This window comes from Dermacentor albipictus, chromosome 8, assembly GCF_038994185.2.
Source record: "Dermacentor albipictus isolate Rhodes 1998 colony chromosome 8, USDA_Dalb.pri_finalv2, whole genome shotgun sequence".
Classification (NCBI taxonomy): domain Eukaryota; kingdom Metazoa; phylum Arthropoda; class Arachnida; order Ixodida; family Ixodidae; genus Dermacentor; species Dermacentor albipictus.
This window is the reverse complement of record NC_091828.1, coordinates 89,305,912-89,332,539: the sequence shown is the minus strand read 5'-3', so window position 1 is coordinate 89,332,539 and position 26,628 is coordinate 89,305,912. Positions and strand designations below refer to the sequence as shown.

The 26,628-nt window shown below is 44.6% G+C and overlaps 1 long non-coding RNA gene across 1 annotated transcript in view; it reads left to right on the top strand.

Moving 5' to 3' along the window:
• Window positions 1-26,628, top strand: part of LOC135918236 (uncharacterized) — a 90,311-nt gene that overhangs the window by 11,882 nt on the left and 51,801 nt on the right. Inside the window, exon 3 of the long non-coding RNA XR_011507738.1 lies at window positions 21,675-21,756. This is a non-coding gene — a long non-coding RNA (uncharacterized lncRNA). The remainder of the gene's footprint in view (window positions 1-21,674; window positions 21,757-26,628) is intronic.

The following is a 26,628-nucleotide window of genomic DNA, read 5'->3' as shown; positions in this document are numbered from 1 at the left end:
CAGGTCTTTATATAGTGTTCACCCTCTTGCGTCGTCAGCGTGTGGAAAAACATACCAATCGTAGCCGTGTCTCTATCACCACGTTCACAGATATTGCACATGTAGACAGAACTAACATACGGGAACGAAGGCGTAGAAGTAGAGTTTCTTGGAAGTACGTTGGTAGAGTAGCCCGTCCACCTCTATCTATAAAGAAATGACGGATAATATTCAACCGGTGCACATGGAGCCAATTACGCAAAAATTCTTCACGGCTAGGGATTCTGAAGAGCCAACAATTAGCATAGGGATTCCCTCATCTTACACTCAGTAAATACTGTTAGTCGTTCTCTATAGAAAAGTGTGAGTGTAGGTATATCAGTGAACTTCTTCAGCTATCAGTGGTCTTTTATTCATTCTCTGCATAACTGGCATCTCACAGCAACAATGATTATTTTGGCTGGAAAAATTCAAGCTGTTGCCGTTTTATAGCAAAGTCCCAGAGCTCTTCCACTTTCGAAATGCACAACGTTAGCTAGCCTACCTACCATCCCTGCGTGAACATGGTTGAGGAGGAGACACTCCTTCGGGAGAACAAAGAGTCAAAATCGGATGCACCAATGAAACTGATGTACGCGAAGGTTTCAAGAACCACCAAGGCAAAATGGCGCATCAAAAGGGACCCACCGCATTGTTCAGTGTGAACGCATCCCCCCAGCAGAGAAATCTGAGACGGAAATCAAAGATGGTAGGAGCGAGAGTGTGGCCCCAAGAACATTCCGCTCACGGGCCTCATGTGTCTACTGCGCTGGAACGGAATGCGCATTTCTAAATTATTTGACTGTCCAGAAAGTACCTTTTTATGTTTTAAGACTTAAGGCACATGCATTACGCCTCAAGACTAATATATAACATTTCACCTGCAACAAACGCGAACTTTGACTTGCAGAACTGTCGTTAATCTTAGAAGAAAAGTGTTGACAATCTACGGGCTTCGATTTGGCGCAGTCCTACTACCCGAAATCGCCGCCAATGCCCTTCTTGTTTGCTACGTTTAGCTGGCTAGGTCAGTGAGCGTAACCGGAATTTTCCAGGGTCTATGTTTGTAGACCGTGGAAGTGCCCTAAAACGTGTTGAATCGGATGAGACCACCCGTTTGGTCTTGCAGAACCGCGCCTTCCAGCCACAGGACGATGAGAGCCGCACAGACAGTTCCGGCGACGAACGCGTGGCGTAAATACTGTTTGTCCTCTGGAAGGTGCAAGCGGTAATCTACTAAAATTTTTTTCTATGCGAGACCTAACCGGCCAAATGTCTTAATGTGTTTCCTTGCACAAGGGGAATAGCGGATATTTACAAGAAATGCAACAGATCCAACAAGTTGGAATCTATATATAGAGAGCGAAGGAATGTGTTAGTGCATAAAAGAGTCAAAAGACAAGTTTTACTGAGATAGCAATTATATAGATCCACCTGCGAAATTCTGCCGACGGCGTGGCCGTGAGGTTCCGTATAAAGCCGAAGGGCTATAATACCGTCACCGTGTGTCATATGCTGTATGTTGCGAGTCAATGCCTGTGAGGGTGAGCCTGCGAATGCCGGTCAATTTCGCGTGCGCGAGCGAGGAATGTGGCGGGATGCGTGTCTTCTCCTGTCGCGCATAAGGCAAGGGGTCAGGCTAGAGGTGCGGTGGTTCTTCGCACCCACCGCTGCAGCATTGGGGCGCGTAGTGGCGGTCGAGATCGCGAGATCGCAAATCGGGGGTGCCATAGTAGACGCCGTGTTGCCAAAGTTCGCGTCCCCGCATGCCTCATCGTGCAAGCGATCTGCGATGATTAAGGAGTGCGCTTAGTGCCTGTAGCTACGCATGCGCTGTTTCTTCTACGTTTCTTTCGCACTGAAGCGAGACATGCATGAAGGTCGATTCGCTTGCTGCTGCCTCGATTCGACACTTCAGAATTTTGACAGTGGGTTTCCGTGCTCAACAAGCGAGATGTGTTCTTGTTTACCGGTTAGCGCGTTTCACCGTGCTGATTAATTTAGTTAGAACAAGTTGCCGGGCTAGTTGGTTTGAAGGCATGATAGAATGTGTAAGTGCGACTGAAAGACGACTTAGGAAGAAGCAGACACCCAAAGACAGCGCTCTCTCTGCCTTTTTCTTTCTACGTACTCGTTGAGTCACGCTTTCACATTCTATCATTGTTAATGTATATTGTAAGCAAAGGTCTACATGTTTACACGGCCGATAAAACTATTATCCTTACTTCGTACAGCTATTCACTTAATTTGCTATCCCATTCGGTGCTTCGTCTTTCTGGTGGAACTGCAAATTTTTCATACAGGTAATGTGCGTGCAAAGTGACACGGAAGACTTCATTCTGGCCTTGTAGAGAGGCTACTGAAATGTCGCTGCCGCTGTCTGTGATACGGCAAGACGAAATTTCTGTTTTTTTTTTTTGCTTTGCACCACACGGCCAGCGCCGCTGCGGATGGATGAATGGATGAATCCCATGAGCGAACCCTTTGAAACAGGCGGTTCATTGCGCCACCAATCTCTGGCTCCTATTTGGCGATTGTGCTACCTATCTTTTTCTGTGTAGAGGGCATGGGAGAGCAGTGACGATTTTGTTGCTCAAGATCTCCTTCTGCTTTCATATGCATTTTGGTGCAACCCGGCTATTTAATGTAAACGTTGAAGCAAAGATGTATCTTGCTGTTTACGCGCCGAAGTGTTGTTCAGGATACCTTGAGCGACTGTATATTTCTTGTTAAACTCCTCATGCTAAGCGGTGACGTAGAAAAAATCCACGTTCCTCCTCAGCGTCACCATAGCCAATTGACGAAGGAACTGCTTGATGCCATTGCTGCCTTGTCAACTAAATTTGACAAGCGCCATACGGAAGTAATGGTGTCTTTTGCGGAGGTAAATGAAAAACCAAGAGGGACACACGCAAAAAATGAGATCTTAGAGAAAGATTATTAACTTCGAAATCTATTGTAGAATCGATTGAAGATGCGTCGGTTCCAGCTCAAATTAACTCAAGAGGCACTCACGCCAAAAGTCAGATCTTAGAGAAAGATTGGTGACATTGTACTGCATTGAATCTATTGAATATGCGTCGGGCCCAGCTCAGATTAACCGCACCTGCCGTTGTTCCTCAGTGGCTATGGTGTTGGGCTGCTGAGCACGAGGTCGCGGGATTGAATTCCGGCCGCGGCGGCTGCATTTCGATGGGGGCGAAATGCGAATACACCCGTGTACTTAGGATTAGGTGCACGTTAAAGAACCCCAGGTAGTCGAAATTTCCGGAGTCCTCCACTACGGCGTGCCTCATAATCAGAAAGCGATTCTGGCACGTTAAACCCCATAACTTAATTTTAATTTTAGATTAACCGCCCTGTTCATGAAACTGTTACAACTGAAGGTGCCACAGACAGCTCAAGGCTTGACGAGCGGGAATATCAGTCCAGAAGGGAGAATTTATTATTTTACGGCATATTTGACAGTGCAAACGAGACAGTGGCACAGTCCGAAGTCTGCTGTCGCGTCATCTAAGCTTGAGCGTTACCGACGGTGTAATCGACAGAGCGCACATTCTGGGTTACATTGAGCAACTAAAGACACAGCACTGATCGTTAAGTTTTCACCTTTTAAAACCAAAGACTTTGTTCTGTCTCAGAAATCAAAGTTGAAAACAGGTGGCATTTCTGCGGCCGAAGACTTCTGCAGATGAACACGGTTGTGACGAAAAAAAAAACTAATTCAATACAAAAAATGTAGCGGCCAACCCTTTTAACTGCGCTTTAACAAGCTTATCATGAACAAAAATTGCTACATCTACTGCGCAGCCACTGATACCGTTTCTGGAGTAGACTTCTCTCTTGAGGCACGCCTACCTGCTAACCGCAAAGTGGCGTCAAGCACTTCTGATAATTCAACAGCATAGCTATCTTCCCGCAACGCAAAATAATGTGTCTTCGATTTAGCAATGCACGCAGTTCACCCAGTGAGCAAACGGCACTCTCAGGTCATTGATTATTTTTCTGTTGATATTGTTGTTTCATCCGAAACTTGGCTTTATGAAAAAGTTCAAAGCAGTGAAATTTTAGACTGCGAAAAACAAAATGCGCTATTTACGAATATGGCTGCGATATTCGTGTCGGCGGGGCGTGTCTAGATAGCTGTTAACAGAGTTCCGTTCCTCAAATGTCTCGGTCGTGTCAGCTTTAGTTGTGAGCGTGCATATTGACAGGTTTATTTATATTTATCGGGTGACCAGTTTTCGCCGCCTAACAAATCTTATCGCACAGCGCGGGACGCGCTTGCATGTATCCGAAGTTTCTGGAATGTTATCGATGCTCCTATCCACAGTCTGTTATCGCCGAACCTTGTGTTATCTGATTTATTCGCCTGACGTGAATAATATAGAATTTTATGGAAGGCACGCGGGTTCCAAAGATTAGTCTGGAACATTCGACGACTCTGTATAAAAGCCGACGCGCTTGACCCGCTGATCAGATTTTCGACGATCGCCGACTGTGTTCGCCGCTATCGTTGTGCTTTAAGTGTAGCCTGTTTTGTGGGCACAGGTTCGCCCAATAAAAGCCAGTTTTGTCTTTCACAGTACTGCTACTGTGTCATTTAACGTCACTACCACGTGACACGGGTTTCTCAGCATTCGCACGCACCCGTGCCATGCATTTCCGAGGCCACAAATAGGCCACACACACAGACCCAAAGCTTCACCCCGTTCCTTCTGTGATGAATTTCATGACGTCTTGCATATTATTGTTACGCAATACCTCACAGTGCCTTTTTATTTCTGTTAGGAGATTTCAACTTCCCAAACATCTCATGGCACAATCGTTATCACAACCTTAGTTATCACAACCTTAGTTATCAAACAAAGTATGCTGCGCCAAAAACAAGTGCCCTAAAAAAGTTGAAGCACGTTGGAGTCCTTATTGTGTCCAGATGTGTCCACCTGTCCTGCTACCATGCTTCAAAGGGGTCGCTCGTAACTGTGCTTATGTGTGTAATGTAGATTCAGCGCATTAAAAGAAGGTCTTTAAAACCATTCAAAAAAGAATTTTTCTTAGCGGAGGGCCCTGATGCATTGAATGCAGCCTAGTTGGGTTGGTTTTAGAAGATATTTCTCTATGTCCTGAAGCCAGGCACTCAATACAACCTTTCTGCGTCACTCTGTCTTTGCCCAACTTCCACTGACGATCGACCGCTGCTTGGCAAATACTTCTCTTGCATTCGCTATTTCTCAAGAAAACAAATTTGGCGCTATTTGTTGTTATTGTCTTTGAACTGCGCCATTTACGCCTAGATGACGATAGAACAAACGACGTGCTTTACAAATGTTAAGAAACATCTGCAATATGCTCGAGAGGTATACCGTATCGATACCTTGTCCTCAATGTTACACATCGACATGAATCTCTAGTGGTCTGACACGTCGTATTGCGAAACAAAACTACACATGGAGAAAGACCTCAAAAATTTTCAATATAGTTTGCTAGATATTTATCGGCGCATCAGTCCAAGGAGAGCGACGCCGATAGTTGACTAGGTATAGCACGTTGTTTAGACTAGCAAGCGTCCCCTTCGTATGGAATAAAAAGGGGAGCTTTTGTTACTGGTGTATGAAAAATGTGGATCTGCTTCTGCTGATAATATTTTCATTATTCCTAAGTAACCGTTGCGCCGAAAATTCCTTTGGTAGAGTTGCGTGTTACACAGCAAGAAAACAAGGCCTCTGCAGCAATTTTCTGTCTATGTGAAAGTGTAGGAGGCTGTCTTACGCATGTATTATCATAGTACAGATTGCGCCCATTTGTGCTGACAAATGAGCTACTCAGCTCCACATCATGGCATTCTCTATTTAATGGCTTGCTGCGCGATAGGTTGCTGATAAAAACAGTGAATAAAGCAAATTTTTCGGCCTATTTATGTTTTGACGAAACCAATTATAGCTGCCTGGCATTTCATGCCGGCTCGCGCATCTTGAACAGAAAAAGATAAGTTTTCACACAAATGCGTTACACATATCTTGCGACTAAGAAAAGAAATTTAGAAGCCGAAGGCTGTTGAAAAGGAAATAAATGCAGGCGGTGTTGGTTTTCGTTGGCGCCTGAAGAGAAAGTGGTGTGCTCGTCGAGCACATAGCAGACGACAAGCGGGATGGCGTTTGACCCTCGCGCATCAACAAAACTGTTGCCATGGAAGCAGGCTTCATTTTTTTTTTCCTGGCGGAGTTTTCCATGGCCAGCACAAGGGTAGAAATTAGTGCTCTTGGCGCAATTCACGTTTACCTGAGGATATACCAGCTCACCTAGCCTTGCTCTAATTCATTATGTATTGTACACACTGTGACGTCATCAGCATGTGGAAAAAAATGGCGACCTTAACCGTGTCTATACGACTATATATGTTTACAGATATTGCTCATGTACAAATAATGAGCATACGTAAGGGCGTAGTGGTTGCGTTTCTTGCAACTACTTTAGATAATGGAGCCTGTTAACCTCTTTGAGATATTCTCGTATCGCACAACAATAGTACAGAAGGCCAACTTGCAGCAATGGAGCATTGCGAATGGAGCCAAAGTGACGTGAATCGTTCACAGCTAGGTATCGAGAACAATCCGAGCAATTAGTGCAGGGATTGCTTCAGATTCCACTTAGTCGATACCAGTAGTAGTGCTATGAAGAAAAGCGAAGTTACAGGGCTTTCAACGCACTTCCTGAGTTGTACGAGATCTTTTACTCATTCTTCGTATAGGTAAGATCGCATGGCAACGAGAAGTATTTTGGCCGGAAAATTGCAAGCTGTTGCCACTTTTTAGTAAAGTCGCAGTGTGCTTCCACTTTGGTAACGCACGACGTTAGCTCTCCTAGCTGCCATCTCTGCCTGAACATAGCAGAGGAGGAGACACTTCCTCAGTGGAAGAAAGTGTGCAACTCGGGTGCACTAATGAAACTGATGTGCGCCAAGGCTTCATGAGCCAACAAGGCGAAATGGTGCACCGAATACGACGCGCCGCACAGTTCAGCGTGAACGCATACCTCTAGAAAAGAAACCTAAGACGCTTTCGCTTGCTCGAACACAGAAGTGGGAGGGCGGCCCTAACGAACTTCCGGTCACGTTCCTTGTCAGTCTACTGCGCGGCAACAGAAAGCGTATTTCCAAGATCTTTCACCGTGCGGAAAGTCTGTTTAGGTGTTTTGAGATAAAAGAAGTGCTCATTACCCGTCAAGACTAAATCTTAAATACTTTCGTTTATCTTACGGCAACCTTGACGTGTAAAATTGTCGTTAAGTTAAGAGAAAAAGTCTTCAAAAAAACGGGATTTTAATTTAACGCACCCGAGCTAGTCGATATCACCGCCACTGCCCTTTTTGCTTAGCGGGCTACATTAGTAAGAAAAACGTGATGCAGTGGAGAGCCTATAATTTCTAAAAAGCAAAACGCGGCTTCTCGCCGCCGTTCGATGAGAGACGCACGGAGAATTGCGGTAACAAACTCGTGGCGTAATTTATTCCTTTGTCAGCTGGAAAGTGCACGCGGTCACTTCTCATAAATATTGTCTATGCGACGGCTAACGCAGCCAAGTGTCGAAAACGATACCTTACCGAAGGTAATATCAGATGTTAAAAATGCGGCAGATCCAACCAGTTTAAATATACATAGACAGCGAAGCTTTGTGTGAGGGCGTAAAGAGTCGAAACATTAGTTCGTGTTTATTCAATGTCCAGACAAAGTGATGCGGAACGCATCATTCAGGCCTACTAGGGCGGCTAATGCGATGCCGCAGGCGCTGCCTGCGGTGTGCGAAGGCGCGCTTTCTGGCTCTTTTCGTTTGCATTTTTCGCCGCCGCGCATGGATGATTGGATGGATGCTATGGGCGTACTCTTTGAAACAGGCGGTACGTGGCGCCATCAAGCTCTTGTTTCTATTATCGCGATTCGCCTACCTAACTTTTTCTAAAAAAATATTTCAAGGTGTGCAGAGGCGAGTGCCATCTGGTGCTGCTGCAACTAACGCTCTACTGCTGCAGTAGAGCGCACAGCACGGGTCCACCACTGTGAGATTTCTCTATTTGCCTAGACAATAGCCACGCAGCAACCACGGTCACGAAAACGCGGCGAGTTTGCAACAAAAAGCTTCGCTTCTAAAATCCTAAGAGCGATCAGTTCGCTTGCAGCAAAGCGCCATACGCCATCTTCCCGAAGGCACAATAAAACGGAACTTTTAGGCATCGCTATTCTGATGCTGTTAGGCTGACAGCATGGCCCTGCGCTTAGGTGCTACCCTCGCTCTTGTTCGCCTGGGTTCTGCAAATTGTGATGGCTCCTAGATGCAATTCAATGTGTCTGTGGCAACTCCGGCGAAAAATCAGGCTTATATGTTTTTTAATAGGGAAGTTTTCGGTGGGATTTAAATCGCTCAGAAAACGTTATGTACCAATGTTCGGTCTCTTCTAACAAAACTAAACTCACAAAGTTTTCTCCTTGAAGAAAATAAAATTGCGGGGAACGTTAAGGGCGACGTGCAGGCGAATTTTGAAGTGTGTGTGACAAGTAGGGGTTAAAAGAGCATTCGGAAGGCCTCGTTCTTGGTCTATTGTGGACCGTTATATTCGATGCATAAGAAATTTTGTTGCAGAAATATCAGAAATTTAGCTTTAAAAGAATAGTGGCTGTTTCATCCGTGACATCTGACCAAAGTTATAAGCGTCGACGTTACTTGTGTGCTTTAGACATTGTGAGTAAATGTTCGCCTTCCTCTAGTTTGGTGCATTGTACGAGGCGTGTAGCTGTATTTACAGGTCCGCTCGGTGTACTGTTCGATGTAGTTTGTTTATCTTGAGATGTTTGTTGAGTAGCCTTTCTAGCGTTCCGGATTGTGATACAAAATAAGATCAGATGAAAGGAACTAATGATTTCGTGAAAATAATGGTGAATGGAGAGTTTAATGTGTGACGAAATGTTGACGATTTCGCTGTAAATACAATGGTAGGAAATAATCAATAAACCTTCGTTTTTTTCATATTTTCTTGCGTCATATTAGGCCTGCAGTTCCATTCTCCGGTGTCTCCGCTTAACTCAACATGCCACCTTGTTAATATTCAGCGAAACACCGGGACACGCTATGGATAATATGTAGCTTACCTTCAAACTGCGTGGGTTAAGTGTAGTTTTGTAGTTGAATACGTAAGCATGTTTTCTCTGGCTGTATGAGTTTGTTTTACCACTGGTGGAAAATGTAGCCTGCTGCGCTCGAATAACTGCAAGACCAACCAGGATCAAATTTAACGAAGGTACGGGGAAGGTTATTGCTAATCTGAGAGAGCAAAGTTACATTGACTGGATCAAAGCTGTCTTTTCAAAAGAGTGATCTAGCAAGTGGTTTAAACAATTAAATATTCATTGTTTGCTGCTTTCTATTGTCCTGAAATGACTTGTGTGAAAACTGTTGTCCCAGGTGGGAGGACTCCTTCAGGCGTTACATCCTATATTGTCCTCTCTTCCAGATTGTAACCATGTACTTGAATAAAGTCAAATCAATTCAAATTGCAGCAAGTTTATGTGAACCGACAATAAGGCACGTATCATTGACTATGCGTAAGATTATTTAAATATGTGTGGCGTAATTATGATAATTAAAATCAATTACAAATGCGCGCACTTCGGAGCGTTAATACTGTGCCTAATGAGAGCTCGAAAGTTAATCCTTTTCCCTGCCGTAACTACCACTTCCACTTCAACCAGGATAACACTTAGCAAACATGGAGGGAACGCTACGACAAACTTGTGTACTTTTGAATCACTGGTAGTTTTTGCAAAGCAAAAAAATTAGGTGTTCCTGTGCAGTATATAGTCATATTACGCTGTTTTCCAGTGTCCTCAGAGAACTCAGAGATACGTTACACAATGTGTATGTTTCTTCAAAACAAGGCTCGCGTTGTCGGTTAGGGGTAAAGTAACATTCAAATGGTTAGGATTATTTACGCCTTGCAAAACGCATTCCGAATTCTAGCCGTTCAGATTGTGTGCGAATAATTCTTGCGAGAGCGGCAAAATTTTAGCACGCATCCGTAGCGTAACTAGAATGAGCACAAAATCAAACATTCCAAATGCGTGCGGAAAGCTCAACGTTCATTTTTTTGTCTGCGATAATTGTCTATGATTAGTCGACGCCAATCGGCTAAACTAATGATAACGGCATCACCGGCCATCGCCCTGGCCGTCTCAACCCATCCCTGGGAAATATTCATGACAGATTCCCAAGTGACTTGCCGAAATTTCAGCAGCTGCAGGGCATGTCACTAAACCCTTGGAATAATCGCGAAACATCTGCCCTATGGGGAGCCGATGAAATAGTTTCCGTGTCATCAGAGACAGACCTGCGGCAACGTTGCCGCACACACCTCAGCCCACTATTCCGTATTTCGGGCGTGCACACCCACTGGCTGTCCCCCGGACCCAGGGGACAGCGGTTTCCTTTCAACCCCTTCGTTGGGCCCGATCTACAGAGAGATTCTGCGGGTGCTTCTTTTGGTAGTGGCATACTGTCGGATCCTCACCCCTCACTCACCAGAAAAGTGGCGCTGTGACTCCGAAAACTCTACACAAACACTCATCCTGTCCCAGCAACATTACGCCACTGTTACCCGGTCATTTGTCCAACGCCACAATTGGCACCCTGCGATCGCACGGGAGTTTTACTTCACCCACCATGGTCCTGCACATGCAATCCCAATCTCAAAAGCACAACGCCGGGCAACAGATCCACCGCAGAATACCAGGCCACCCTTCTCCACTCGGATACAACTTGCGAGAAATGGCTCGAGGACCGGGCGTAGAGAGGAATACATGGCTTATGATTAATCGATAGGAATCACTGCGTCAATAAAACGTTTCTCTCTGCCTTTTTTGGCTGGTACGCGAGTAACTATTTTTCTTCTCTGACTTTGGCACTCCCATAAGGTTACACGATAGTGGTTCATTTAACTTTGAGTGGCCTGTATCTTAAGATGACCATAATTAGCCTGGTTATGATTGCCAATGCCATTCATTCACGATTGACAATAAACAATGTAAGCTTACTTGTCTGACGTATTTTTTTGCCAGTTGAGGCCTCTCGATCACCTGGCGATATAATAAACGTATCGATAGTCATTTGAGAGTATCGTACACACGAACACCGCTCAGAAAGCGGTTGCAAAACAACGAAATCCAGCGAGCGAGCAGCACGGCGAACCCAACCAACCGATACCGCAGCGCCCATGTAGCTTACTACGCAATGATGATGATAATTTTGCCACCGCTACTATTCTTTCCGTCGCACTGTGTGAGGTAAAGTTTCCCTTCTATGAATTTGTAAAGGTGTTCTGTGATGATACTTCATACTTCTGTTACCGGTCACATATTATTCAGGATTCCAGATTTCACGGTGACAGTATACCTACGCATAAAAGTTTGTGTGCGACGCGATGTTGCTCGAAGCTTTTAGAACCACACTTACCCAGGCCGCCCATGTGACTCAAGGAAATCTCTGAAATAATTGAATTTCTGAAGCTAAAATTCGTGGAGAAATCCTATAATAAGCTTCACACTCAGCTAGCCCACATGATACCTCTCGGATTGTAATTAAAATGTGGGAGAAAACATACTTCTGTAACGCGAAAACTCAAACAAGCCTCTTTTTCAGTGTTTCTATAAAGCGCAGGCCGCAGACAGCGTCCGCCATTTGCACATGCCGGCGCGTAGATATCTGAGTCCGCCAATCAGCGACGCCGCTTCCTTGAAGGACTATCAGATGGCGCTAGCCGCCGCCGCATCACGGCCCACGCCGAAGGCCACGTTTCGAGCAGAAAGCTCGCCTTCATGCATAGCGTTCGCCGCGAGCGTTTCCCGGTAAACCTTACGGTTGCATAACATGCAGTGGCAGGGAACCTTGAGAAGCAGTCTGGAATCTTCGAATGCTATCGAGTTCCACTCTTCAAGGCGAAGCTTAAGCGTCCTCCAATTTTTGGGCTGGACCGTTATCGCTGTCATGTTAATATGCTCTACCTTGACCACGGATGGCGCCGCTACCTAGCAAAGGTGACACGAAGCACTGGATCATGACAGTGGGCTTCTTCGATTTTCCACTTCTGGCAACCCGCGGGCTGCCAGAGCTAGCCAAAGCCTCCGTTTTTCTCGGGTTGCTCCGCCCAGCGCGCTACGCACTTCCGCCGGGCGTTAATTTTGCTTGCGCTGGACGGTTCCGGCCACCCGCGGGCTGCCAGAACCGCGTGCGCCTGATTGTCGTACAAAAAGCCCTCACGTGACCTGATCCTAGTTGCCTAGGGAGAGCATCGTTTAGGGATATTTGAGAAGGCGCGATGCTGGCGCCGAGCGACGCCGCGGCGTGTTCGTCCTCGGCGCTATCGTTCTCTGGACCGCGCTTTGTTCAACATTGCTCATGTGATTGTGCGTGCGTTGTTTGTGAGTTGGTTGTAGGTCGTGTGTTACTTCGCGGTAAGCCGTCAGTAGTGGCGGTGCGGCAGTGCGGCTTTGGCCTCGGTGAGCTCTGGCAGTACAGAATCTGCGTTGTGTGACCCGTGCTTTCTTGATAACCCGGCGGTGGTGACAATTGAAATATCGAAGTGGCATAGCGCCTCGGCAGCGAAGTTCTGCGAACCACGATGTGCCGTCGCCGTGTCCGACTTTGCTTAACCCATTAGGGACCGGTTTCTTTTTTTTCTTGCTATCTTGAAATAAATCTAATATATTAACTTACCTTTATACTAATAATTCACATGCAAAAAAATATTACTCTTGCCTAATTAGTTTTTGAAATATAGCCCGTGACCATATGGTTACGCTGGGCCCTTACGCTACAGCAAAATACCCGAAGTGAAAAAGATTTATTTCAAGCCATGAAACGCCACAAAAAACATACATAGCGAATAGTCAAGCACTTATTTAGTGTGATATGGTTTAAATCATGGAATACACATGCCGACATCATACTTTGTGCGTTTTCGGTGCACCGCGTTGTTGCAATTATCTCATGCGCACCTCCACCTCTTGCCATTAGGTATTGTCGCAACAAAGTGGGCCACTTGGTCATATCCTGTACCAGTCAGGACATCACCAGTCTTTGGGATTCTGCATTGACCAGGCCCTCTAGGCTTACTGCCCCATCGCATCAGGTAGCTTTGTGCAATTTGCCTGCGGAATTCCACGTGCGTGACGTTGAACCCTGTGCTACGAATTAGCGTCCAAGTGTTGCTGATAGATACATCACAAAGTCAAGTGAAAATCGGCCACCACCACTTTTTGCCACGGATTGCAAACCTGTAGGCACCTACATTTGCATCCATCTGGTCCGTACCTCCGATAAATCTTGCACTGAGCAACAGTGTTTGGACGGGCCTCCTTGATTCGATTCATTTGAACACGAGAGTACCTGTCTGCAGATGACATTGACACTACGCCTTGAATGGTGCTTACGATCGTTACTACAGAATTGTCCATCTAGCGGACAACAATTATCCCATTGTCGCTCAGCACGGTATCTTCGTGCTTGCGAGGTTGGCGCTTGACGAGTTCTGGGCCAGCGATAGGGCATTCTTTGGGAACACGGTTCTGCTTCACTGTGCCCGTGCCTTCGTAGCCCTGTGCCTTGAGATGCCTGAGTAGCTGCATGCTTCTGAATAAATTATCAAAATAGAAAAAAAGGAAGGTTGTGCGTCTCTGCTGCGAGTTCACCCCGCATTTGAAGAAGTGGCGCCGCTGCTTTTCTGAAGTTCTTTTCATATTTTTAGATGTTCCGAGATCCCCTGCTTGCCTTGATACCCTTTGAGGTTTACAAGGTATCCGTTCTTGGCATTTAGCCGCCATACTATATGCCCGAAGCGGATAGGCTTTCCGCGTATGAACTGTTTCCAGTCATGACGACCATAATACTCAATCATACTTTCGTCATAGCTCAGGTGACGCACAGGTTGAAAGTGCTCCAGAAATCTTGTTTTCAATAGTGCCATCAATGGGCGCAACTTTGCCGAATTGTCACTTAGTGTTAGGCTTGCAATTTTTCCGTGCAGGAATCACATTATCTGTATGAAGGGCTTTCTTCGCATAGCATTCTAGGTCATCGTGTTGCACATATCCGCGCCGGTGTCCCGATAGCACTTTTTCTCTGGCAAGCGGTTATAGCCGGAAAAAAGAAGTACTCCAAGAAAACTTATCTTAATTCTTCTTTGGTAACCTTTGGATCAGGCATATTCAAAATAACGTTTCTTGTTTGTTCGACTAACAGCTCCACGACGGCTTCGTCAAAAAAGAGTTCGAACAACTCAACAGCTGAAAAGTCCCTTTAAGCAGCAAAGTTTGGGTCGGAAAATATGCCAAGGCTTTTCTGGAGATCACCCTTCGTCCACTTAGAAGCAGTGGATAATTTCGCAGGAATGGCCGCATGAACTGCAGCAGAAGACACCTCTGATGTTCCTTCACTTTGCCCGACGGGGTCATTGTGGTCAGACTCGTATCCACCAATGCTGCGTCCGTCGGAGAAAACAGCTTCAGCGCCGGCTCATAGCTGTCGCCCGCTTAGATTGTCAATGAGCCTGTCTGAGCCTTCATCGGCCGAGTGTTCATCCAAATAGGTGCTAGCCTATATCGAGCTGCCAGATCTGGCAGCTCGATATAAATCACTGACACATCGTCATCTTCCTCTTCAATATCTTCGCTATTTATTCCAACATCTACCTATTCAGACAATAAAATAACAAATAACCACTGTGGGAACGCGCCAGCAGCCGTGCAAGAGATGAGAATGCAGTTTGAAAAAAAAAAAGTTCGGTATCCTAAAGGCCCAGCGTGACCATATGGCAACGCACAAGATAACGTACTCGTTCATGGATAAATCAAACATAATTCTTTCCCAAATGCTCATCGGAGGTCACGTATTCAAAGAGCAATATGGAGGTAACGATATCCAACAATTGCTTAAGCAAGTAGTGAAGAAAAAAAACACTTAACCTTTGGAGCGATGCATCGCGACGCTACTCGTATAGCAATACTTATTCCCGCCTCTGCGAGGGGCTCCCACAAAACGATTGACAGCTGCTGACACTTGGTATCCATAAAGGGGACTCTAATCTGTCAATCGGCATGTCAAAGGCGATTTTGGTGCCGTTTTGTTAATCTTAATTAATTGAAATCCACCGTGCAGACTAACGTGACCATATGGTCACGCTGGTCCTTAATGGGTTAACGGACATCGAGGGATGTGCGGCTCGCTGCAAGTCATGTAAATGCAACTGCGTCGACCGCCCACTGTTTAGCGCTGAATGTGTGTTTGGTGTGCTGTGCTTGAAACGAGTGGTCCAGCCGTGCAGCGGGGGTGGCGAAGGAGCAGAGTGGCTTAGGGGCTCCGTTTGCGCGTTCACAGACATGTGCTCCTGTCTTGCTCTCATTAGCGGCTCTCGCGGGATTGTGGTGTGCTAGCTCCTTGCCTAGTATGAAGTTTACGACGCTAACACACAGCATGTGCACATTTTTCCGCGCTATATGTCACTTGCATGACGGCCGAGTTGAAAACGAGACATATGACTGCGTTCTTTGCGTTTGTGTGTTGTAAGTCACTTTCTATTGTGGAAGTTCTGGGAGTCTTATTACGCAAGGAGTGTGAACGTTTTCTTTTTGAACGTTTTTTTGAACGTGAAATTTTTGCTCGTCATTTTCTTTCTCTTAATTTTTGCAATATTAATTGACCATCGTATCTTTTCACCTTTAATTATGCATCGTCAAGTGTACGCGATTTTCACTTTTATTTACGTATTGCCAAGTGTATGTAATGAGGTGGTGCGTACTATCTGCATTGCTTTTATTTGTCCTTATCCCATTTCTTTGTTCCTTGTTTGTTTGTTCCATTATAGAAAATTCTCTTGATTGATGATTGTAATCAATATTTATATGTAATGTTCTCTGCGTATGGTCGATTGCGCTACTCACTGCCACAACGTAACACGGGGGCTAAGGGCACCTCAATCTGCCTCGTTCCAGCTTTTTTCTTAGCCCCCGTCATTGTATTTTAGCAATGGAAACAAATAAAGAAATAAAAAAAAACACATAGGTGTATCTGAAATTTTGAATTACTCATAATACCCTTTACGTTTGATAAGCGGGCTACACGGCCTGTGTGAATCAGCTACCGTATGTTGCGACGCTCTTCCGTGTGGTAGACTGGTGCATGGTGCGCGTTTATTTCTGTACTGTTGTAAAAACCATTTGTTTATTCACTCAATACAAATGTACGGCTTCTTCGCCGCAGTATGTTTTAGCTAGGTGGTGAAGCATACTAAAAGTGGGAGGGGGCCGCTATCACCCAGCATAGTATGTCCACTTAGGCGACCTGAGACCTGAGGGTGCGCGAGTGTATAATTAAAGAACTCGTATTATGTCCAGTGACAGTGGCCCCTTTTCACTTTTAGTATGCTTCACCAAGAAGTATTAGTGTATTGCGAGAAAGGTTATAGTAAAAAGCCTGATTATGAAATGTTTCTTTAGTAGCTTGCTACGCCGCAATGCAGGAGCCTAAATAAGCATCGTGCAGTAAAGCATACCAAGAGTGGAAAGGGCACATATGTTTACACTGTGCTCATTATTTTCAATTGTGACATAATTTGCAAGTGCATCTGTGCTCGTGGTAAGCTTCATTGACAATTCTTTGTACATTACAAATTCATATTCCAGGGAAGCACATTCGCTATTATGGTACGTGTTATTCACCTTCAATGCAGGAGCACAATGCGGATTCGTGCCCCTCCTTTTGCTTGACTGCACATGCTCTTTGAGAATTGATTCATTCTTTGATTAAGCGCGAGACCTAGCAATGGGTAGCCCAAATATAGATTTGAGAAAACCAAAACGAATTCAGCAGTAAGAAGCTAAAGGGTTGTTTTGGTGTTGACCAGTGGCCAAGTCCAGATATGAAAGAGGAGGAAGAAAAGCCGAGTCTTTCCACTTCAACACTGGGAGGCACAGCTCCGACAAATAGATACGACTCTTACTTATTTGACTTTTTTAAGGAGATTACCGACTTGCATTGGCAAGTGTTCTTCAACAAACACTGCATGAAGTAAGCTTCCTGCGCATATTTAGCCAGCTACTGCATCATTGTTTGACATTAGGAGTGAAACTGCGATTTGCTTTATGCCACAACTTGCCCAATGTTGGGTTTTGCAGTAGGATGTTAGGAGTGCTATTAAGGCACCTAAATACTCATGAATAGTAGTAGAGAGAAAAAGAAGTAAGAAAGCAGTGGCTTTTTGTGCGTAGACTATGCATACACCTGGTGCTCTCATGGTTATTTTTTCCCTATCCGCTAAACCAATCTAAACAAGAAAAGTTTATACACAATTAGTTTATGCACAGACCACAACTAAACCACAAGTTTCGTTGGTAAGCAAAGTATATTTATTCGGTGACATTTTCTGCACCCCTCCTATTGGGATTTCCTTCCTTCCTTTTCAGCTGTGCAGGTTCATTAAAAGGTGATGAGACAGTTTGACAATTTTAATCGTTGAAAGACTTAGCGAAACATTTTTCGGATTGTTTTTTCTTGGTTTCAGACTCTGCACATTGCATTTTAAGGCGCTTTTCTGTGTTTGTTGGTTTTTCTTTATGGGTAGGGCATGTCAACATTTTTTACACCATGTCAAGTATGTGGTGCCATAGACCGTTCTTAGATGGAGTCTTGCCCTTTCATTTTGTACAATATGATGTCGTCTTTTGGTGTCCAAGGCTGTTTTACATTTGAGTGATTGTAGCATTTTGCTGTTTCTCCTCTGTCACCCAAGCTTGAAAGATTGCTATCCATTGCTGGTGGCATGACACATGTGACATTTGCAATATATGGCCACCATAAATATAATAAATAGAAGCTAATTCAAGAATATATTTTTGAATTAACTTCTATTGCAAAGGCACTATAGTGCCTTTGCATGGTGGTGCAGCCATAAATTGTGCCTATAAGGTACCAGTGGTGCAGGTAGCACTGCTTGTGCAGAATATAGTGCAACTCTACTATATTCAAGCATCATTGTTCTTTTCTGCATTTGTATAGCTCCAGTTCTTGTGAAAAACACACACCTGGTGGAAGAGTAGCTTGCACCCTCAGTTGGGGCCAGTGAATAGCCAAATTTCTGCCTGTTTTCATGTTATTAGCATGTTAGTAAAGGCACTCGTTTTTATAGTTACCTGTTTGCCCAGTGTAGAAGCTGCTGCAGGGTGTCAGGATCGTGTACACATCTTCAGCTTTGCAGGAGACACAGCATCTTGCACATAGTTTGTCACAGGCCATGTCTTTGGGGCAAGCTGAGTTGACCCACTTGCAGAGGGAGAACCAAGCTTGTTGGATATGAAGTAAACCGCCTGTACACTCAGTGCCCTTCTTTCATTTTGTGTGACATATGTGGTTATAGCAACCCTTGTTTTATGCACTTCTTGTCCGGCAGCAGTCTTTTGCATTTGAAACACTCGGCATAGCGTTCAGCAAACTGGACAAGAATAACACTGAAAAACCAGCAGATGTTAATCATTGCAGTTATCATGCAAAGCTGCGTACAATATGATGAGGGCGTAAATAAATGAGGGTGTTTATCAAGGCCTTGTAGCATATGTCATGAGTTTGGAGCAAAATGATGTGTAGCACTTTTTGACCGCATGCTATAGGTTTAGCCGGTGTGGCCATGGTTGAAGTGCAGTTCAAGGTCAAGAAAACAGATATCTATGAGCAGCACCCTGGTAAAGGAGACTCTGGGAAAACTAGTTGGAAGCCTGCTGAACATCCGGTTGACCCACTTGCTGGCTACATCAGGCAAAGTATGGTAAAGAGAAGGAAGTCATCAACACATCAGAAGGTTTATACATATAAATGTGCTAAGGTCATAACATGCCAAGTCTTGGTGCGCAGGCTGTGCACGACCAACTACATATGCCTTCTGATCGAACATTACTTATTGCAACTAACCAGGATGGAGTGGACAAAAAAAAAACAGCAGCTCCATTCATTTGGTTTCACTGGTATCAACAGTGTTTTGTAAGTGTACATTGCCGTACTCCCCAATGCCTTCTTGTGACATCAGCCAGGACCAGCTTGAGGCAAGAAGTAATAGACGTCTTTACAAGCTAAAAATGCATGCATGCCTGGAGAGCACATTGTGTCCTAAAAGTAGGCACTTCACAGGGGAAATGGAGAAGGAAGAGATTATTAACAGTGGGCAAACACAAGCTACTAAAAACCCAACTCTGTTGCCATGTAATGACCTCTGAAACAATCCCTCCTAAAGAGGAAATCATCTATGTGTATCCATAAAAAGGACAGATGGGCAAAGCCACTTCAGTAATGCTGCCAGTTTCAAAAGCCTACTTCGCACGTCCAGAGTACATCCTTCTTACGACTTTGCTGGGTGCAAGCATTCTACTGTCCAAAAGCTGTCATTGAGAGCACTCCTGGTTTGGTGGCAATACAGTTCAGTAGCAATTGCAACAAACCTCCCTTCCTAGTTGGCCTGGATGCTCACGGTGCTTATGAAGCAGCACCATGAGACAAACAAGGTGAACGGATGCCTCCAAGGCCTTGTTCGTTTATCGTACTGTTCTGTTAGTAACAACCATGAGACTTGAAACCAACAAGCTCAAGTTCGGCACTCGCGTGTTTACTGCGGAGGATCCATAAAAAGCACAATAACAGAAAACTCAAGGGAAAGGATAAAGCACCACTTAACACTTAGTATTGCTGCAGCCCACCACCTTCTTTTATTTTGTCTGGTCCTGCTACATCGTTTTACTATAGATAGGCATGAACTTAGGTGATGTCCCCAATCAGTGTCCAAATTTTATATACACTATATGCCGGTTCAAAGAGGCTCGAAACACTGCAATGGAAGCTTCAAGTAGAAAAGGTGCCCGGAAAAAAAAAAGCTGTGCTGCAACCATCTCGGCAACATCTTGTCCCCTTAATAAAAGTTGTGCTTCCATATCAACTTGAGCCCTCCAGTTTACAGTAAAGTACCAGTGCACTTATGAACAACTAATCAATTCTCAAAGAGCATGTGCAGTCGAGCCAAAATCATCGCAAGAATCCGCATTGTGCTCCTGCATTGAAGGTGAATAATGTTACAAAATGGCGATGTGCTTTAGTAAGCTTCCCTGCAATGTGACTTTGTAATGTACAAAAGATTGTCCATGAAGCTTACCACGAGCACAGATGCACTTGCAAATTATGTCACAATTGAAAATAATGAGCACAGTGTAAACCTACGTGCCCTTTCCACTCTTAGTATGCTTTACTGCACGATGCTTATTTGTACCTCTATATTGCGGTGTAGCAAGCTACAAAAGGAATATTGCATAATCAGGCTTTTTACGAGATTCCTTGTCGCAATACAATAATACTTCGCTGTGAAGCATACTAAAAGTGAAAAGGGGCCACTGTCACTGGACATAATAAGAGTTCTTTAATTATACACTCGCGCACCCGCCGCCTCTCAGGTCGCATAAGGGGACATACTATGCTGGCTGATAACGGCCCCCTCCCACTTTTAGTATGCTTCACCGCCTAACTAATATGTACTGCGGCGAATAAGCCGTACTTTTGTTATGAGTGAATAAAGAAATGGTTTTTACAACAGTACAGAAATAAACACGCACGATGCATCCGTTTACCACACGGAAGGGCGTCGCAACATACCGTAGCTGTTCAGACAAGCCGTGTAGCCCGCTTATCAGTCGTAAAGGGTATTATGGATAATTCAAAATTTCAGATACATATACGTGTTTATTTTTAGAACAATTACGTAGCAATGACGGTTCGCGTTTTAAAATATAAGTTCATGCTACCTATGCCACCCCCCGACATAGGTTCGCTTCACTTTTTAACTGGTACATACAAGGACGGCATTTCATAGTCGCTTCTTCATGCTGTCAGCTTAATTTGGTTTCAGTTTTAATTGTTGTTTAATCATTACCACCCGGTTGTGTGCCTATTTCTCAGTAGCTACATATGACAAAATGACGCTGCATGGGGAGTCCCGGCGGGCCTGACAAGGGAGCAGATGTATAGTGGCTACGGCCTGTTCACGGGCCACTTCCCAGGAACGAATTACGCCGACCCTGTCGTGGTCGGCTGTGCCTGATGCTGGAGCGGAAGCGTGGTCTCCGGTCGATGAAATTAAGCAAAACAAGTTATCAGTGCTTGCCAATTTCTGTGTTTTCTTATTTTCGTACAAAAACCACTTGGCAGTATATGACGCAAGTGCCATGAGGGGAGCCAGCGTTGTCTTTTCCTCGTCGCATGCCCCGGTGACGTCACGTAGCGAAATTCGCACCGCGTGCGTCATGAAACCGTGTGCGTGTCAGTCCTTCGTTATTGCTTACTCGCGTGCGGTGTGTGCTGTTCCCGATTGTAGCTTAAACTAAAAAACTGAGAAGTTTTCGCTGACAATGAGCGAATTCACGTTGGCTAAAGTCGCGCTGGTGGTGGTGGTGGTGGTGGTGGTGGTGGTGGTGATGTTGAAGCAGGCGGGGTTAGCCTGGCATACGTAGCCGGCAGTTGTTCCGCCTGATCCTCCTTCGAGTTGAGATCAGTGGTGTGTCACCAGGTGTCGATGTGCCCCGTGTCTCGCAGGAAGGCTATCAGCAGTCGTTGCGTTCTCTTCCTGAATGCCGCGGGCCCTCCGGGGAAAACAACGTCTTCAAAGGTCCTGTGCGTGAGTCCGCTTTTTTTGTAGGTTGTCGACCATCACTTTTTTTTCTGTGTCAAATTGAGGGCATAGCCAAATGAAATGTTCGATGTCGCCAATGAAACCACAGAAAACACAGAGTGGGGAAGCGCGAAACCCATTCTTGAATAACCAAGCTGGGGTGTACGCGGAGTCAGTCCTGATGCGGTATAAAAGCGCGCTTGTTCGCGTGTAAATCCATGAGTCACACAGGATTCGTGTGGACGCTTCGCTCTACAGCATAGGTTACGACGAACACAGTTCTGGCCGCCCATTGCCGTCTTCTCCCTAAGCCTTGTTTGCCGCTTTGCAGCAGAAATTCTTCCAGAGCTAAAATAGCAATGTTCAGTTGCCCAGCAACGTTAAACTATTCGAAGTTCGTATTGCTTTCATGTGTATTTCACAGAGAAATCGAGCCAAAGTAAGTAGAACGCTCAATTACCTAGCCCTTCACAAGAAAAATCAAAATTTTCATCGATCAAGAAAACTAGCTCTAAAACTGGTGCCTAGTATTCTGAGCCAGCTATTGAGAAAAGAGCAATGCTTAACATGTTACATGGATGTATACAACGAAGGCGCCAAATAAAAGTACGGAGGAACGAAGGCTACACGGAACAACCACGTAGGCGCATGAATGTATATATAATGAATGTATACCAGCAGTAAAGCTTGCACCTTTGCTTATTATATTGTGGGGCCGTATTTGTACTCCAAATTCTACAACGAAATATAGAAAAAAACTCACCACATAGACCAGAAGTTCAATTTTGCGAAAACAGTTTCGCTTTTTGTCACGAGAAATTTGATAATGAACGGGCTTTTCGTCTTGTGTTTCCATAAACGTGAAGCGATCTTGTATGGCACGCATGTCACGCATTACACTCATAGACAGGGCGCTGTTCTTGTCCTGTATGCCTGTGTGTAGTTTTCCTTGACACAATGTGCAACGTCGGCAAAAATTTGCCAACTAGCCTGACAAGATGTTGTGATGGTGTATCTGTCGCTAAAGCTTCTACACTGCCGCAGCGAGGTCAAAACCGGAAAACATACTCACCAGAAACCGCAGGCTTCGTCAACCGACTAAAAGATGATACACAAAGGTATCGCCAGTCCAGCGAAGTTAACGAGCTGCGGGAAGAATACCACGAGGGAAGTATTAGAGCAGTTGATGTATCATGTCAGCCCAGAGTCCTGCAAACTATTGGAGTGCCAGGTGACGCTCCATTATATAAAGAGCTTCCTCTAACGACACGGATAAAATTTTCCGGACTACTATGGCGTTGTCGCGCAATTCAGCAGTGTGTCGGCTTTTCTAAAAGACGAATTAAACAGCAGTGTACTATAATGAATATCTTGCTCTAATAAATGTCGCTTAGACCTGCTGCGCAGTAGTTCTGCACTGCGTGTCTTACGCTGCACATAAATCACTTCCATCTGGGTCTCACAAAACGGCCTGAGCTTGAACTCCAAAAGCTTGATATGTAAAGAAAAAATTCTCACTGATATTTTTTTAATTGCGATAGCTCGTAGGGCAGTCTCCTGATTACCACATCTTTTCAATATATTTAGCTGTATTTCAATGTGTACACAAACGTTGCGCAACGTAACCTTTCTGTAAGCTATCATTGGTCCCACACTTACACCCTCCTCTTCAAAGATTATCGCATAGCTACTATGCCTTGGTCTTGGGATGCTAGAATTTTCTTGAGCTTACCTCTGCAATGATGTGCAAGTACTAGTGTTGCTCAGAATTCTTGACTTCGGTGTTTCATTAAGAGGAATCCTTAGCTGGGGAAAACGCGAAAACGCTTTTCTGAGATAACCTCTAGACCAATCTTAGTAATTGTGTTGCATTTCAAAGAGAAAGTAAAATTATCGTAATTGCTGCAAGCGGAATGCCGATTTATGTTATGAGTTTTGTGACAAGAATTTTCAACAATACAAAAGTTAGAGAAAGATAGACGCACGAAGTTTATAAATTAACAGCTGGGCATCAAAAAAACATATCGTGGTTCTGTAAACTGCATCCATTATATCATTTGAAGCGGAGAAAGTTTCATTTTATATCTCTCTCTCAGTTTATATTTCAGTTTATATCTTACGTGATCTTGTTACGTTGTGTACAAGGGTTCTGCAAAACCTCTATTTTTATGATGCTGAATTTTTTTTAGATTCATGTGTGACATAGCAATTTTGTCGGCTCTGGATGCACTGTCATATCCATTTCACAAAACTGTGATATGAATTTTCCTTGCTCAGTTACGCAGTTGTAAACGTTAGAGTTCTGTTTTCTGAAAATTTTCAACTTTGGCCAAATTTTAAGAATAAATTGAGGATCTCAATAAAAAATTCAAGACCAACACTTAGGTTTTTCTTTTAAATGCCACAAATCTCGTCAATTTACTGGAGTGGTTGCCGAGAAAAAAGAATAATCTTTTTACATGTATTTAGATTGGAGCACCTCAGCTAAAGCTTCCTCCTCTTAATAGAGTAAAGGTGCAAGGGGAGAGATCTTTCGCCATAGTCGCGAATATAATTAATGAGGAAAGAAAACAAGTATTGTAGGAAAGTTGAAGAGCTTTCGCCTCCTTATTGAGCCCACACAAAAGTTCTCATGATGGATGACCTCCAGTCAGTGATGGGACTCGTGACACATCTTTAATGCCTGTCCTGTGATTCAAATAGGTCGCACGCAACTTATTCTATAGGCTCTTTTTGAAGGGCGTGATGTACATTAGGTGTTTTAGAAGGAGGTCCTTAAAACCATTCAAAAGAGAATTGTCTTGAGCTGGTTGCACTGATGCATTGAATGCAGCAGACTTGCGTTGCTTTTAGAAAATATGTGTGAATGTCCCGAAGCTGCGCGTTTAATAATACATTTGTGCATCAGTCTGTCCTTGCGCAAACTCTACTGACGATCAACCACCGATTGACGCGTGCTACTCCTGTATTTGCTGTTTGACAAGCGAATTGTATTACAAATATTAAGAAACATCTGCAGTATGTTCTCGAGCATTTAGTATTGATAGCTTGCTCGCAATGTTACAAATCTGAATCAGGCTTTAGTTGTCTTATTTGTTGTATGTCGAAAGAAAACCAGATATGAAAAAAGACTACAAACATGTTCAGCATAATTTGTTAGATATTTATCGGCTAATTAGCACAAGGAGAGCTTTGCTGAAAATTGACTAGGTATAGCAAGTTATTTAGTTTAGCAAGCATAGCCGTTGTATGGAATAAAAAAGGAAGTTTGTGTTACTGGTATGCAAAACATGTAGGTCTGCTGCTCTTGATAATGTTTTTCTTGTTCACAAATAACTTTTGCGGTAAAACTGCTGACGTACAGGTATGTTGTGGACTGCAAACAAGCATGGCCACTGTGCCTATCTTACGTCTTTGAAAAAACTGTAAAAAGTTGTCTTACGTATGGATGATCGCCGTGCCGATTGCGCCCATTTGTACTGACTAATGAGATACTCAACTGTACATTGTTGTTTTGTATTTCGAATGCCTTGCTTTGCGATACGTTGCTAATAAAAACATTGAATAAGCCACATTTCGCTGCCTACTTATGTTTTGCCGATACAGAAATACAGGTCCGTGGCATGCCAGCAACCACGTCTTGCAGAGAAAAAGATAGGTTTTCATACAGATGCGTTACACATGTTGGCAGGAGGAGGAGGAATGAACGTTTATTGTAAGAAACAGCGAGAAAGTGTCCTTTCTTCGCCCTAGGTGGGCGGCTCTCTTAGTCCAGAAAGCCGTTGGCTAATGCTGCAGCCCGGGCCCGGTCCACTAGACTTCACTGATCTTCCAGGCTCTGTGCCTTTAACATTGCCTCCCACGTTTCTTCGATCGCTCGTAGCGGTTCTGAGGCATCATCTTCGCTGTTTTTCTCGCGGTGCGGGCACACCAGCACCATGTGGGGGAGCGGGTCTGGTACGTCACAATACCGGCATAGGTATGAGAATTTGGTGGGGTGCATTCCGTGCATGACAATTCCATGTACATACGTATTTGTTTGTAGTCTGCGGAGGGCGGTGGCTTCTTCCCTGCTTAATGTTGGATGAGGTGGAGGATATTGTCTTCTTTCCAGTCGGTAATGTTGCAATATTACGGCGTAGTTGATGGGAATGTCCTCCACCTTCGTCGCTTTCCGGAGACCGTGCGGCAGGAAATCCCGGCTGGTATGCTCTCGGGCAACAGCATGTGCTGCTTCGTTTCCTGCCAGGTGTTCGTGGCCTGGGGTCCATGCGACCTAGGTGTCGGGTAGTTCTTGGCGTCTTGCTATTTCTTTTAGAATCTTCACTGCTGCGGCAGAAATTCGGCCTTTTCGTAGGTTTGTACGTGTCGTTTGCGAGTCGCTCACGATGATTGCTCTGTCTTTGCATGTGGGGAATTAGAAAAAAATTTGAAGCCGAAGCGGGTAGAAAAGTAAATGTGAAAAAGGAAGACGATCTGAAAAATTAAACGCATGCGGTGTTGGTTTCCGTTGGCGCCTGCATAGAAATTGGTGTGCATAGCAGACGACAAGCGGCATGGCGTTTCACCCTCGCCCATCAAAAAAGCCATTGCCATGGAAGCAGGCTTCATTTTTTTCTTTGTGTATTTTCCTCTCGGAGTTTGGTCTACCCAGAACCAGGGCAGAAAATTGTGCTCGTCACGCAATTGCCCTTTTTGTGGGTGCATACCAGCTGATTTAGCTGTGTTTTAGGTCTCCATGCGCTGTACAGACTGCGACGCCGTCAGCGCGTGGAAAGAACATACCGATCGTAACCTTGTCTACATGACTACGTTCACAGATATTGCACATGCGCACATAATGAACATACGGAAAGGCGTTGGAACTGCTTTTGACAG